This window comes from Battus philenor, unplaced genomic scaffold (genome assembly GCF_028537555.1).
Source record: "Battus philenor isolate CCGP_79_NKW_IND1 unplaced genomic scaffold, ilBatPhil1.0.hap1 SCAF_26, whole genome shotgun sequence".
Classification (NCBI taxonomy): domain Eukaryota; kingdom Metazoa; phylum Arthropoda; class Insecta; order Lepidoptera; family Papilionidae; genus Battus; species Battus philenor.
Genome location: NW_027181689.1, coordinates 6,282,175 through 6,296,506, shown reverse-complemented (window position 1 = coordinate 6,296,506; position 14,332 = coordinate 6,282,175). Strand labels below are relative to the sequence as shown.

At 33.2% G+C, this 14,332-nt stretch overlaps 1 protein-coding gene across 3 annotated transcripts in view; it reads left to right on the top strand.

Annotated features, from left to right (window-relative positions):
* Nucleotides 1-14,332, top strand: part of Dyrk3 (Dual-specificity tyrosine phosphorylation-regulated kinase 3) — a 188,651-nt gene that overhangs the window by 1,198 nt on the left and 173,121 nt on the right. The window lies entirely within an intron of this gene.

Here is a 14,332-nt window from a genome sequence, read left to right as displayed (position 1 = left end):
GCCCATCATTATCGAGGAAATCGATACGTTTAGATTATCAGTCTAAATACGTTTAAACATGTTAGATATTCTCGATATGAAATGAAAACTAATTAAGTCGATACAAACATTATCTGTGGGATTTCTATCGCTCACTCGAAGCTTTCGCACGCATTGGTGTTCTATTTTAAAACTTCCCTATAGACATCGAGCCACTGCCGATGTAATATAAAAGTCGCTGATATTTACGTCAATACGCATCTGCGTGAAGATTCTGAACAGTATTTTTTATTAATAATTTCATATGTTGAGCAGTAAAATTGTACGTTTCCTTATTTTAAACAGCGGGATAAATAAAAATTAGTTAATTTCTAAAGTATGTTTCACCACGCTTACCACCAATACGGAAGTATTTGAAATGAAGATAAATTAGTTTATAAATTTTATTAGGTATGCGTCTAAGGTTTGCTATTATTTATGTAGGCAACAGACTGTGATATTAATTAAGTTTTTGCGTTTAACATTAATGGAGATTGTCTAACTAAATTCTACTTGATACGTTAAATGTAAAATGTATTACATTTGTGAAGTTGTTAATTTTAACATACGCAGTATTTGTCGTATTTGTCAATGACAACAAAAAAATATATTGATATTTTATATTATCAAGCGTGAGATCCGTCCTGATAACCTAACCGGTCGTCTAGTTGCCCGATAGCCTTCGAAATAAGGGTTAAACTGGCAGATGTAAAGGCAGATTCCGAGGTCTGGGAGGGAATGAGCGAGCCAAAGAGGTGGCAAGAGACAAGCCCTAATGGTAAAAACCAACTCGGTCTACTGGGTGCCTTTCTCGTACGCAAGGCGCTCGCTTAGGCAAGACATCTATCAGAAACAATATTCGGAGGGAGATACCGCAAAGATGACAAAGGCATCTCTGCTACGTGTCCGGGTGTCATGTGAGCTGATTCACGATAGGACTGGCTTTGGGTTTAGGTCGTATCTGTTCCGGTTCTGGCTTAAACACGAAACGGCGTGTTCCCGCAACCTTGATGTTCAAGTGAGGGCTACGCACTTGCTGCTAGACTGTCCGTGGCACGGTTGGAACAGGTACCGGAATCGCAAATAAAACGAAGTCTGAATAGGTAAAGTCCTCCGCAGTTAATGATGAATGGGACGCGTTGGTTCAAAACGGCAGCACGACGTTTCCCGGCGGAAATACCAGCACGAAGCACGGAGCTTGAGAGGTGCCGCAAGAACACAGTGATGAAAAAGGAGGGGGGGGGGAGGGATGTAGGCCTTCCGCTAAATAGACCGACAACATTCAAGGTCGCGGGAAGTAGTTGTAAGTTGTAAGTATTTTATGTTAGTTTCCATTCATAATCCAACTAAATAAGTAAAATCCTGTATAATAATTTATTTATTGAACATTTGCTTATTTCACATATAAACTTGTTCCCCAACCTCTCACATCATTCTTACGTAAACATGAAACCTATTATTATAATATAACTAAAACAATCTCGTGGTATAGGCGCGTACCGAAAGCAAACGCTCTAAGCGGGTCATTGACTTTACTGAATTATTCAAGTACTTTTCTATGTAAATGTGCTCGGAAAATAAAATGTAGCTCAATTATTCCAGTTGAAGTGCGCTGCCTATAGAAAGTAGCAAGTAAGCGCCTTACCTTGATTCCATTATAGTGCAGCAGCTGTCTTTGTGTTCAGTTTTTTATTCATCAGTACTTCTATAAAACGCCGACAATTATGAATACAATCCAATGTGGTTTTTTTTTTGTATCGCCATCTCAAACTAACGCTTACGAGCTCTACATTTCCGTATTTATATAAAATGTAATTTACGTAACCAAGTGGTGAGAAATTATTGAAACATTTTTTTCAATAATTGCTAATACATAACTTTATGTGCTTAATATAATAATAAATATTCATTACCAATTGATATCAAGTAAAATATGTACAAAGTATTTCAATTGTAAAACAGATGACAACTAAGGCCTTATGGTTCTGAAGTATAAACCTATGTTAAGTAATTTTTTTATAAAGAATATAAATTAAACTTATACCTCTAAATTTTATAGCTAAAAAAAAATCTTAGCTTCGTTAAATTTTATTTAGTTAGATGTCATTTTTTGCTTAATATACCCCAACAAGTTTAGCAGGTGCGCATCTTCGAACATTACAGGGCTTCTTGATATTTGCAGCTAATTAAACAGGCTTTAAATAAGCGTATATACAGTTGTCAAAGCGAAGCCTTCGAGATAAATGCTTATTTATTTTTGGAGTGGGAATTAATATTGGAGTAGGGCTTGGAGTAGGGGTAAATCAAGTCTATCAGAATATTTAAAAATATTTGGTTAAACTAACAAATTTGGTTTCAATGAATTATATTCTGAAGTCTGAACGAATATTAATATAATACCTGTCTGCAGATTTATTTCTGGAAAATTGTTCCAGACGTTCAATGATAAGTTAAGTTACTAGATTAATTGATGTTACAAAGTTGTAACTAAATTTTTAAGAGTAAAGTATTTGCTCCGATATTAAATTTATTAAATTTTAAATTATAAAAACCGACAGTATTATAAAATTCTATTATAGATTTTTTAGAGGATGGGCAGCAGCGTCTTCTGCCTGTCACTATACTACGATCGCAAACCCGCCAGCCAAGCGTGGGAATTAAGACGTATCTCTCCGTGCCTTGCAGAGAGAGGGCGTCTATGGGCTCGTTTAACGTACCAAGATACAGGATGGTTTCAGAGTTTATATAGAAGTGTTATTAATTTCCGAAAGTGTCCAGAACGTATACACAAACAAAAATAAATTATTTTTAATTTTAGTAGCTTCCTCTGCAAGGTCCTATCACAAAAGATGTTCTTGAAATAGAAAAACATTCCAAAAAAATATGCTTTCTTATAACGAAGTTTGTGTTAGTACGAATGACAAAGAAAGAATTACATCTTGTGACCATAAATCATTATGTTCAAAGTAATTTAGATTTTAGTTTATTTTTTCTTTGGAATATGATATTAGTACGGTAATTAACGTATAATTTTAACTCTGGCTTTTATTAAAAAAAAAACGCTCCCACACGTCACGTACGTACGATTAATGGCAAGAAGACCAGGGACTGTTACAGAGGGTCCTTTATTTTCTCGTTCTCGGGTTTTTTAAAACACTAATGAGATGCAGCTTTATGAAAATTGAGTGTATGATTATTTCGTTTTATGCGAACTCCTCGAAAGTTGAAAAACAAAAGGTAAAGTTTTGCCAAGTTGCCAGAGGGCGTCAACGGAACAAATAGTCGGGCGTTTTTAAAAATTCTTTCCCTTACTGCACTTTTGTCTGCGCTACTTTTCTACGTGAACCAATATCGTGATTTCGTTTAGTTCCGTATTTCGATTCTACTCTATTAAATATGACTAACATACGTAAGTAATTTTATAAGTACTTTATCCAGACCCATCTACATCTATCTCTCGATATTTATCCATGTATATCTTTTTATTTATCCATATATGTATATATGTGTGTGCATGTGTGGGGTTGTCAAACAATAGGGCGGCGGTTCCAAGACAAGCCTATACTTTATTCTTAGCAACGTAAAAATCTTAACATTCTATATTTGTCTCAACATTACATCGACTTTGCGGTAATACGTTAAGAAAACAACAAGTGACAAGTAAGATAATAATAAAGTTTAAGTGAAAATAATTAAAATAATTGTTATCTTTAATTCACATAAATATAGATCAATAATTTTAAGCACCATGTAATAAACTTAAACTAGATTAAATTCTAAACTCCTTTAAGACTTTAAATTATTAGTGGGAATATTTCTTTCGCGGAGTAGAAGTTCGCAAAGGGGTCCAATAAGTTTGAAGTGCAGCTAGTATAAAAGAGATTTACACGTATGTACAGACTCATTACGATATCTCAGGATCCGTAGGTTTTGAAGACTAAAATTGGTAAGAATATACTTTTTAATCACTGTGGCGGGGAAAGCCTATACCTGGCAGTGGACGTCTACCAGCGGACAAATGAATGATTTAATTAATTACTTTTATCGAGTAGAGGCAGAATTTTACGAATTTCCAGCCGAAAGAAAGGGTTTAGGAGGTATACATTGAGTTCGCGAAGTTAGAAGAGGCAGCTAAGAGGAATTTTACGAAATTCCTGCCGCAAGAAGGGTTTAGGGGGTATTCTCAAGTTCGCAAAGTAAGAAGAGGCAGCTGAGAGGAATTTTAAGAATTTCCAGCCGAAAGAAAGGGTTAAAGGGGTATTCTCAAGTTCGCGAAGTAAGAGGCAGCTAAGAGGAATTTTACGAAATTCCAGCCGCAAAGCAGGGTTTAGGGGGATTTTCTCAAGTTCGCGAAGTAAGAGTAAGCTTAGAAGAATTTTACGAAATTACAGCCCGCGAGGAAGGTTTTAAGGGGTGTTCCTCAAGTTCGCGAAGTAAGCGAAGGACAGTCAGTTTCTAAAATAATTTGCACTAAGTTTACTATTGTTTAATAAAAAATTCCTGCAATTATTTTTATCACAATATTATTACAGTCTTAAAAATCGGTGATTTTAGGTAAAAAAATAGGTGAAAGTTTCTTTATCACATGCGAACTGATAAAATAAACAGCCCACATTTGTTGTGTAGACTATTTATTTGACTACTAGCAGGTGAACGTGAATTTGTGTTTTTTCGGTGCAAACTCAAAACGACCCAGTAACACAAAAACGCTGAACAAACAGCTTTGATTGTGCGAGTATGGCGACCTCGGAAGGCTAGTGATGTATCAATAACTCTTTTTTCAATATGTATTCTTGGTTGCTTAAACACTATATAAAGGTAATCCCCCAATAACACGGTTTCTAGAAAATGCAGTGTTTTGTAAAACCATGTAAGAGACCCAAAGCTTATTTGGTAAATAAGCTATGTATACACTTTAGAAACACGTTTTTTTACACTGTTACACGAAAATAGAAAGCTTTGGCCTGTAGAATTTTTCCGATGTAAATAGTCTGGGCATTGGAGATTTAAAAAAAATGTAAACTTTAATTTTAGGTTAAAATTTCTAGGTTAAAAGGCAAATAATCAATAAAACTATTTATATTTTCATGTTTTCTCATTTTATAATTGTAAAAATATTTAGGCAACTGAACTTAAAACAAAAAATTACCGACAATTATTGAAACAACTTCTACAAAAGGTCACTTCTCAAATAGAAGATTATGTTATTAACTTATGAAGCTTTTCGTAGTTTTCCGTCGATGGTTTTTTCTTGTAGACTGTATTACTTCTAACACTCAGAACAACTAGTTTTCTTGGTCACTCAATCTTTCATATTCGGGATCAGGTAATGTTTAGCACTGACCAAGCTAGGTGAATACCTGTAATAACTTGTTTACAAAACTCTTGCGATTGTTAATTTCTTTGTAAAGGTAAACAGGTTATACAAAAAATGAACGTTCACCAAACTGGTGCCCCATATAATTTCAAACACCGGATTCAGATAACATTTGATGCATCTACGTAAAGCGGACTCATAAGTCGTTATCTGGTCACATCTATTGATGCTTTACCTGGATCTTCAATATATGCAGGTTTTCTTATGTTTTCAACTCTTCTGTTCCTTTTGGTGACAGTTTTTAGACCATATTGCTTTATGGAAAGTATAACCACATCATTCTTGTTACACCATTTCCCATCTTTCAAATTATTTTTAGTTTTGTTTTAGTAACTCCCTTAATTCTCTTCTAAATGTCCGTCCTGAATGTAAAGAAGGTCTTTCTTTTACGCATTCGCTGTGCAAGTGGAACATAAGTAATAGTTGTCCATGTACATGGAGGACCAGAGTAGGAACCCACGTTGGAAAGACTCGCTGCCAAAGATAGCAGCGACTTCCGAGATTTCCGTGTTAGTTTTCTTCGATTTATGAAAATTTCCAATCAGGATCTATGTATATCCCTTCACAGTACACAGTTTGAACACTTATTCCATTTTTGGCTCTCGTTTGGAATTAACGGAAAGACGTCTGCCACGCCAAGCGACCGATGACTCATCGACACCAAACTTTTTCTCTTGGTGTGTAGAGATTGATAGTTTTTTTTATAAACATATTGAGTAAGTCTCTTCAGTATCAATAGTTTGGTTGATAGCGAAATGAACAAATTTCAGAATCGGCTCTAATCTATTCATAGGCAGAATAGTAAGAGTGAGGTGTATACTAGTTTGGTTACTTTAGTAATATTTGATACCTTGTAATAAAGTCACCCTACTAGAGCCAAAAATTTCAATATATCGTCTCTGGTTATTGGAGTCTACGATGGGTTTTTTGATGCAGCAGAAGTATCTTAAGACAAGAGATACTTTCGTATAAGTTGGTTTGTTTTGTGATATATTCTAGAAAATTAGCGGTTTAAAAAATTGAATATTGTTAAGGCAAATAATACTAAAGACAAAGAAAGCAACAAATAATTAGTACTCCTAATATACACGAATATATAATATTTACGAATATATGTCCCGTCGGCGCACCACCATTGACACCCAATAAAGCATGTTTAGTCTACTCTCAACAATTTATTTTGAATAATCTATACTATGTCTATATGTATCTAACTATATGATTTTTTCTAATCATCCTTAAATTAGCTACAGTTGACCTCCTACTCTATTTTTGAACTTCACGTAATGCCAAAAGCCTACAGGTATCTTAAGATTCAATATCTTAAAAATGGTCTCTTGTAGGTCTGAGTAACTTCCTGGCGCCCTATACAAACTTAACGACATGTGGTCATATTAAAAATGTCTATCGGGAGCTAGAAAAATATGCAAGATGTTTAAGGATATCCAGTATTAGGTACTTAAAAATAGTCCGATGTCAAAACGGTAGTGAATTTTGTGTTACTTTGATTAGCGGCATAGGGCACATGCCATAGGACCAGGCACTTTTTGAAAGTATAAATATCCTTAAGAATAAGTATTTGTATGGAGTTTATATATAGATCTTACAACGTTACTAAAGGCGTAGTTGACGGTTACTACAGAAATGGGCGCCTATAAAAAACCTATAAAAAATATTGATCTTGGCTCATACAATTCTACTCACGAATTCGTTGTACCTGCCACACTGTCTTGCATTCTTTTATCACTACATTGAACTGTAAGAACTATTTACGCTAGACTTTTATTTATTCGACCAAACTCAATGCACACTTAATACACAGTTTTTTTTTAACCAGAATAACACTATAGCAACATACACCTGTGACTCCGCTATACTGACGCCCGCTTTTATAAGCGATGGCCGCATTTACTATTATTTCTATAACTACCCTGCGATAATAATAACTTGCCAAAGTACCCTCACACAACAATATTATTTTAATGATTGGTAACACTAAAAATATACAATCCTGCTGAGTTTCTTTCACGTGTTTTTGTCAGGTCTGTGGTACGTCTTTTTATGTCAATAAGAAATGGAAGCTATAAAACAGTTCATATTAATAATTCCACTTATTACATGTAACAGAAACTAGTTTGTTTGCTCTTAAATGCAAATAGCTTAGCAAATTGTTTCATCTAATTTAACATTTATAACATTTTCAGCATTGCTACAACTCTTCTTTTCCCTGTAGGTAGTTACATAAAAACGAAGCTGGTTTTACGCCTCATAAATCGCAGAGGGCACCGTCCCAACAATTCCTAAAGGACTTATAAGAGTTCAGGTTTCTTTGTATACTACCTGCGGTTAGGTAGTTTATTTATTATTTTTGTCGGATCGGTTATTATTAATGTATTAGTTAATGAAAATTTGTTTTAAGTTTCTATTAGAGTGCATTAAAAGAGTAATCAAAGCTTGTTAGCAGGAGTACTATAATTAAAAAACAAACAAGATTCAGCTATATTTAGCACAGTATTCAAGTTCGAATGATCTCATAATATTTAATGAAGAACTATTGATTATTTGTATAAACATAACTTTACTTTCTTTATATTAACATGTAAATTTGACCCACCTGGTACACGTTTACAGTTAGTCTCTCGTGGTTAGGTAAAAAATTATCCTATGAGATAAGATCTTTGTTTACTTGCAGTAACTTATAAACACGGTGATGGACTTATATTACATTATTTTAATGCAGCTAACGTGAGGGGAATCAGCTGATGCAGCAGAGATTTAAATAAAGTAACTACGAAATTACTGACTTCTCCAGCAATCGGTCAGATATTTGCTTCGAGCATTCTATTTCGTAATCTGATACGGTTTCAGTGATATATTTTTAGGGTTATGACGATACAACATTTGTGTTATAAATTGAAATCCTTTATATTTTGTTTTTAATGGTTAATTTGGGTTTTATTTTAAAGAAAATTTTTAACATTGTTATTTATATTATTTCAAAGAAATTGTTTAAGTAAATTAATTTCTATGTTGTTCCCTCACTTCGAATCTCTTTGGTAAGTTAGACCCTTAACGAGCCAGGAAGAGGAGCTTGGGACTTGTCTACGACATCGAATACAATAACATCCGTGGACAAACGAAAGTAACCTAATATACATATAACGGGAAGAAAAGATTTATACCGGTTCCTTAAGTTTCTGCAGTGGCATACAGAGCGTAAGCCCTCTATTTCTGCCCTCAAGGTGGCACTTGCCGTAAATAACTGGGTGCAAGCCACATCCAACGGGTCCTATGCGTCATCTAAAGATGCGTCTCCTCATCGCTACCAAAAAACAATTCAAAAAGTTCTTAAGAAACTACATTTATTATATATTACAAACATTATCTAATTGAATAAATTTGAAAAAAGTTTCCAAGGATTTCATTTTAGGTTCTACTTCACAATCACAGTTTTAATGGAAAATAGTTCTACTACATGCTAAATGCATTTAGGATTCGTTATTAAATAACTCGTCAAACAGACAACCGCAGCTTAAAGAAGTTCTCTAGAAACCATACAAGTAATAAGTTAAGCAATGTATAGCATAGTAACTCAACGATATGGAACGATGACTTTCTTGAGTTACGGGAATATTCAACTTGTGACAAGGCGCTACATATACATGTAAACAGTAGAAATAAATCTTTGATTTATTTAAAGAATATAACTTAGGTAGTAATAATATTACTATGAAACATATACAAAATAAAACAACATGTATAAGGTTAATTTTATTTTAGAATGTATTGTAGAATGTTTTCGAGTACATCGCACTTTATTTCAACGGTAATTGACTTTTGTAAATATTAACTACGAGTTTCTTCACGTTCATGTTTAATTTAGAATCTCCTATGTAAACTAATAGATCGGATTAAACAAGTATTGCGGTTTGCATTGTCGCAAAGTAATGATTATTTTTTCTACTTCATTTTATGTTTGAACTCTACATGTCGCTTATAGCACAAGTAGTTCATCAATTCCGTTATTGAAAACATTGTTTACTTTGTTTTGTTTTATTTATATGTATTCCGACATTTTCTTCGAGGTTTTCTTAATAACTCTTAATACTTCGATATTTGAACGTCTTGTTTTTTTTTGAAGCTTTTACTAATCCAATCTCGTTTATTTATTAATCTTTTCACAGTTCCGAGATTCAGACACACGTATATTGATTACATTTTGTTAAAAAATTTACAGATTTTTAATAGAAGTTTCATTATTTTTTAAATATTTTTTTTACAATGATTATATATTGTCTAGTTTGATGCGCTGGTTTTTTCACTCTGACTTTTAATTTTTTTCTAATGTTGCCAGTGTATACAGCAATACTTGCAGAAAAGTTTACATATTGGGTTTCTTTTGTGACTGTTACCTCTGGGAGTTCTAGAACTTTGAGTATTTGTTATTGTTAACAACAACATTAAAGGGTTTTTATTGTTATAAACTTCAGTTGTTTTGTAAAACAATATAAAGTTTTGTGAGAAAATAATCATAATGTCAAGCGATAGGTGCCCACTGTAAGGCTATTTATTATTATTCTACATATTTAGTTTTGGCGAAAAATATCGGAGTGTAATATAAATATACCTAATCACTTTCAATACATCACGTTGTTCATTTACCTTCTGCCTTGTTCGATATGCAAATATAACATGAACCGGTTAGAAAATTATGCTAGATATGTCACCAGTTGAAATCTTTATCGCCATGCGATTGACAGTCGATGCAAGTGACAGGCGTTGGCGGTCAGACTACGATTTAGTATCGATAATGCAGTATTGATTCATGAATACCGTAATAATAGCAGGACGTACTTGCATAAGTCAGTGTACAGTCTATAACAGTGACATTATTGATTTGTTATAGTTATACTTGTGAAGCGCCATCGCGAGAATTTTGCTTATATGGATTAATCAACATACCATTGTATAACATACATATATATACAGGTACTTTGTGTATATATTATCTCTGACGTCAGCGCTTAAAACTTCGATTCATCATTATCATTTAAGCTGTAGCACGTCCCCTATTGTACATAAGCCTGCTGCATATTGAGTCCTTCAACGACCTTAGTAATATTCTCCTTGTCGGGCATCCTACGTTGCGCTCGCCAGTCCATGGATACTCCAGAATCTTACGACCCGTGCGGTTATCTGTTCTGCGAGCTATGTGACTTACTGATCGCCACTTCAACTTACTATTGGCATCATGTATAAAATTATTGTACGTATCATACTCTGAATTGAAACTGATATCGAGTTAAAGGAAACATAAAATAGGAATAATAATAGGTCAAAATTATTCATCGAGCATTAATACGTTCTTCGAAAATGGGTTATGCTAATTTGTAACTCAGTTTCTCGGAATCTTCTTTGTTCCGTTGTTTGATAAAGGATGAGATTAAACCTATAATCATTTTGAAATTGTTTGTGAATGTTATTTTATAATTCATATCCATTTGTATTTTAAAGCAATATATTTACTACGATTTAAATTTTAACGTATTATAAAAGGAAATAGACATAACATGATAGACGCTATTTTAGCGGCATAGTAGTGATGTCTTGGGACATTTGAATGTAATGACATATATGTTAAACAATTCGCAGACTGGTATGGATTTCTGCTAGCTGCGACATTTACCACTTTCACGGATGACTTGCACACTCTCTCACTTGTCAGTGAAATTGGCGACCGCAGTAGGAGACATTCTTCAAATTACTTATTACCTGTTCATTACTTTACAAACCAATAACAGTTCTGACTATTTGCTACTTCCATACTCTTATGTTTCCCTGGAGGTGAGTTAGGACTGAAAGACTATATAAGACAGACAAGGCTAATGTGTTTATCAGTCAAGTGTTAATTGCGGTCGTCGATTACTGCGAAATAATTCATGTACGTTTTTTTTCGGATTAAAAATGCAATTATTTCTCAACAGAATAAATGAATTAATTAATTATGAACGCACTGAGTAATACTCATTACATTTATTTATTTTTTGTCGAGAATTTAGGTTCACTTGTTACATAGTATGACTTACGAATATTAACATCTAAGAGGACATTATCAACAATTTTTTGTAAAAAAATTAAGTAATTTCGAGTTAAAATTTGATAAAAACTACTTTTTCTTTCTATTAAGTTAATTTGGACTTTAAGTTTGTAAAGTGAAGGCCACGGACTGGCAAGCGCAGTGTAGGGCGTCATCTATAAGGTATACAGAAGACCTTGTTAAAGTCGTCTAGAGTCTGAAGATTGAAAATCTATAGGGGAGGCCTATTGCCAGTAGTGGACATGCAACGACAGAAACGTTAGCGTTGAAGTTAAGTGTTCACTGTCCAAAAATCTTCCCGAAATCTCGCTTGCGATTTCGTTTCATAAGGCACTCATTGCTTTTCTTTCCAATAATTGCCTTAAATGTCTTTTGTATTGTGCGAGCACAACTTGTTAAGTAGGTTTAAGAAATTCTGGAAGCTATATCTCCATTTCGTTATCCCCGAATTTATGGTGCATATAGTAATGAGGTATCTTTGGGTTATATCGCTAAATTTGACATTCTAGAAAGTAAAATCCATTCCGTCTCTGATTTATTAGAAGGAGCGCTGTCACAAATAACTGCACAAGTATTCTATACTCTTTAGTTAATCTTCTCTTCTTATTAACGTAGATAACTAACATTTGAGAAAGCGCGTGCACTTGAACTAACTTAACATAGAACACGGTTATTGAATAAAACTCGAAGTTTATGAAAGTTACTGTTTTTAATTTAGAGTCTTTTTTCAAAATTGCATGAAAATAAAATTATTAATTTTTCATTTTATACTTTGTTATCGTTAAATTGTACTGTTTTAATTATTTTCTTTTTAGTGTGCCTATTGGACTTTTGACCTTTGAATCAGGTTTAATAACCAAGACATCATATAAATAATATATAGCAGATATTAATTATATAATTTAAAAATATTGTACTTGATTTAACTTCAGTTGTCATTTGTTTTCATTACTTGATTTTATCACAAAATGTGCACGTTGTTTATTTCACCTTCGCCTGTTAAATTGATATCTTGCGTAATGATATTGCTTAAAAGTGCTTGCCGAACTTTTTTTTGTATTATTGAAAATTATTCAATTTTATTTTTACGGACAGTAAATAATTTTTAAAATATGTTTTTAATTACTCACCGGAGTTTTGCTTTTGGTAGAATATGAAGCATATGTTTCAGTAAATAATTTTCCATATTTATTTAGAATATTAATTTTTTTAAGTAAATGGATTTTTGTTTGTTTTTTTTTATATTGGCTAACACTTAATTTATTATTGTTCTAACATACTGTCAATATTCAACTTTTATGAAAAGTATTTAATTTCTTTCGTGAATTAAGTCTCCGTTAATTGAAGAGTTGTCTATTTTTTTTTAATTTTAGTTCCTTTCATCATTTTTTTATGTGGTTGTCATAAATGTAATGTGTTTCGTCCTTTAGCCCGTAGACATCCACTACAAGGCAAAGGATTCTCCCATAGATATCTATAAGAGGACATACTTTAACCGCCACGGTAAGCAGATGGGTTGGCGACCGTAGTGTGGTATTATAGTATGTATATTATAGTAGCGGTAGAGGACTGAGACTTGCGATCGTAGGTCGCGGGTTTGGTTTCCGGGATACAATATATATATATATATATATATATATATATATATATATATATATACCACTGCTGTTTATAATTCAGTTGAAGATAATCATAAAGTTATGCTTTTTGAGTATTTTTTATTCCCATATCTTTATAATATAAATAAAAAAATTAAAACTGCTCTACCAACAGGCTAATACACATAAGAGATGTTTTTTTCACCTGTGTACTGACTTATCACGATATTTCTGGGTCCATATGACTTAGTCTTCATTTTGGTAGGAATATTCCTTTATATTATTATATACTTTTCGCCGAATACTGGTCAGCTAAGAATTGATTGAACTAAAGTCCACCTGCAAAGAGAGTTGACGAGGCATCTATTGAAAAAACTATGTTTTTATATGACTATAGTGTTTACATAAATTTTGTTATAGTTCTTTTATTTTGGTATTTAGTAGAGTATTATCAAGAATGGATTTCGTGAAACTACACTCACAAAATGAAGTCCGGACGTCGAAGTAGACGGCGGACGGCTAGTAATTTGCCTTATAAATATAAAATATGCCTTAGCAAGTTTTTTTTTCGATTTCAGTATGTTACCCAATTAACGCATGATTATAGTAATTGACTTGTCATCGGAATCGACAATGTACCGAGATTGGTGACCTCGCTCATTCGGGGCGAGTCCTTACGTCTCGGCTCGCGGATAAATTGGGTCATACGGTCGCGACGGCTGTTATCGATTTTTGCCATCTTACGCAAATCATTCGTGTACCGCCTTCGAGTGTGAGGATGTAGCGTAAAACCCTAATAATTTATTTATTCTACTGTCTTGTAAATACTTCAAAGGGATTTCAAATTATCTTTTCGTTTTTTGATCCAATCTGTTCCAGTGGAAATAAAGAAAGGAGTCCTATCCATATATGGACTCCCTACGGCTAAATTGAAGATGATAAAGTTATTATTTTCTTAACCGATCATTCTTCGTCTTAACAACAATTATTTTGATATATGATGATGATGATTATTCGTTCAGTTCGGAACTTACCCCTCCCTAAATTAATCAGTTCGGGTCGTATAGCTGGATGTATAATTACCTAAATTTTAAATTCACGCTTATATATTAGATAGTGCTATCTTGTCAAAACATACAGTTGACTTTATACAGTAAATATACGATTTTAAAGTGATTTGTACACTTTTGTTATGTAATAATTTTTAGTAAACATATGCGAATGTTTATAGATAGAGATGAT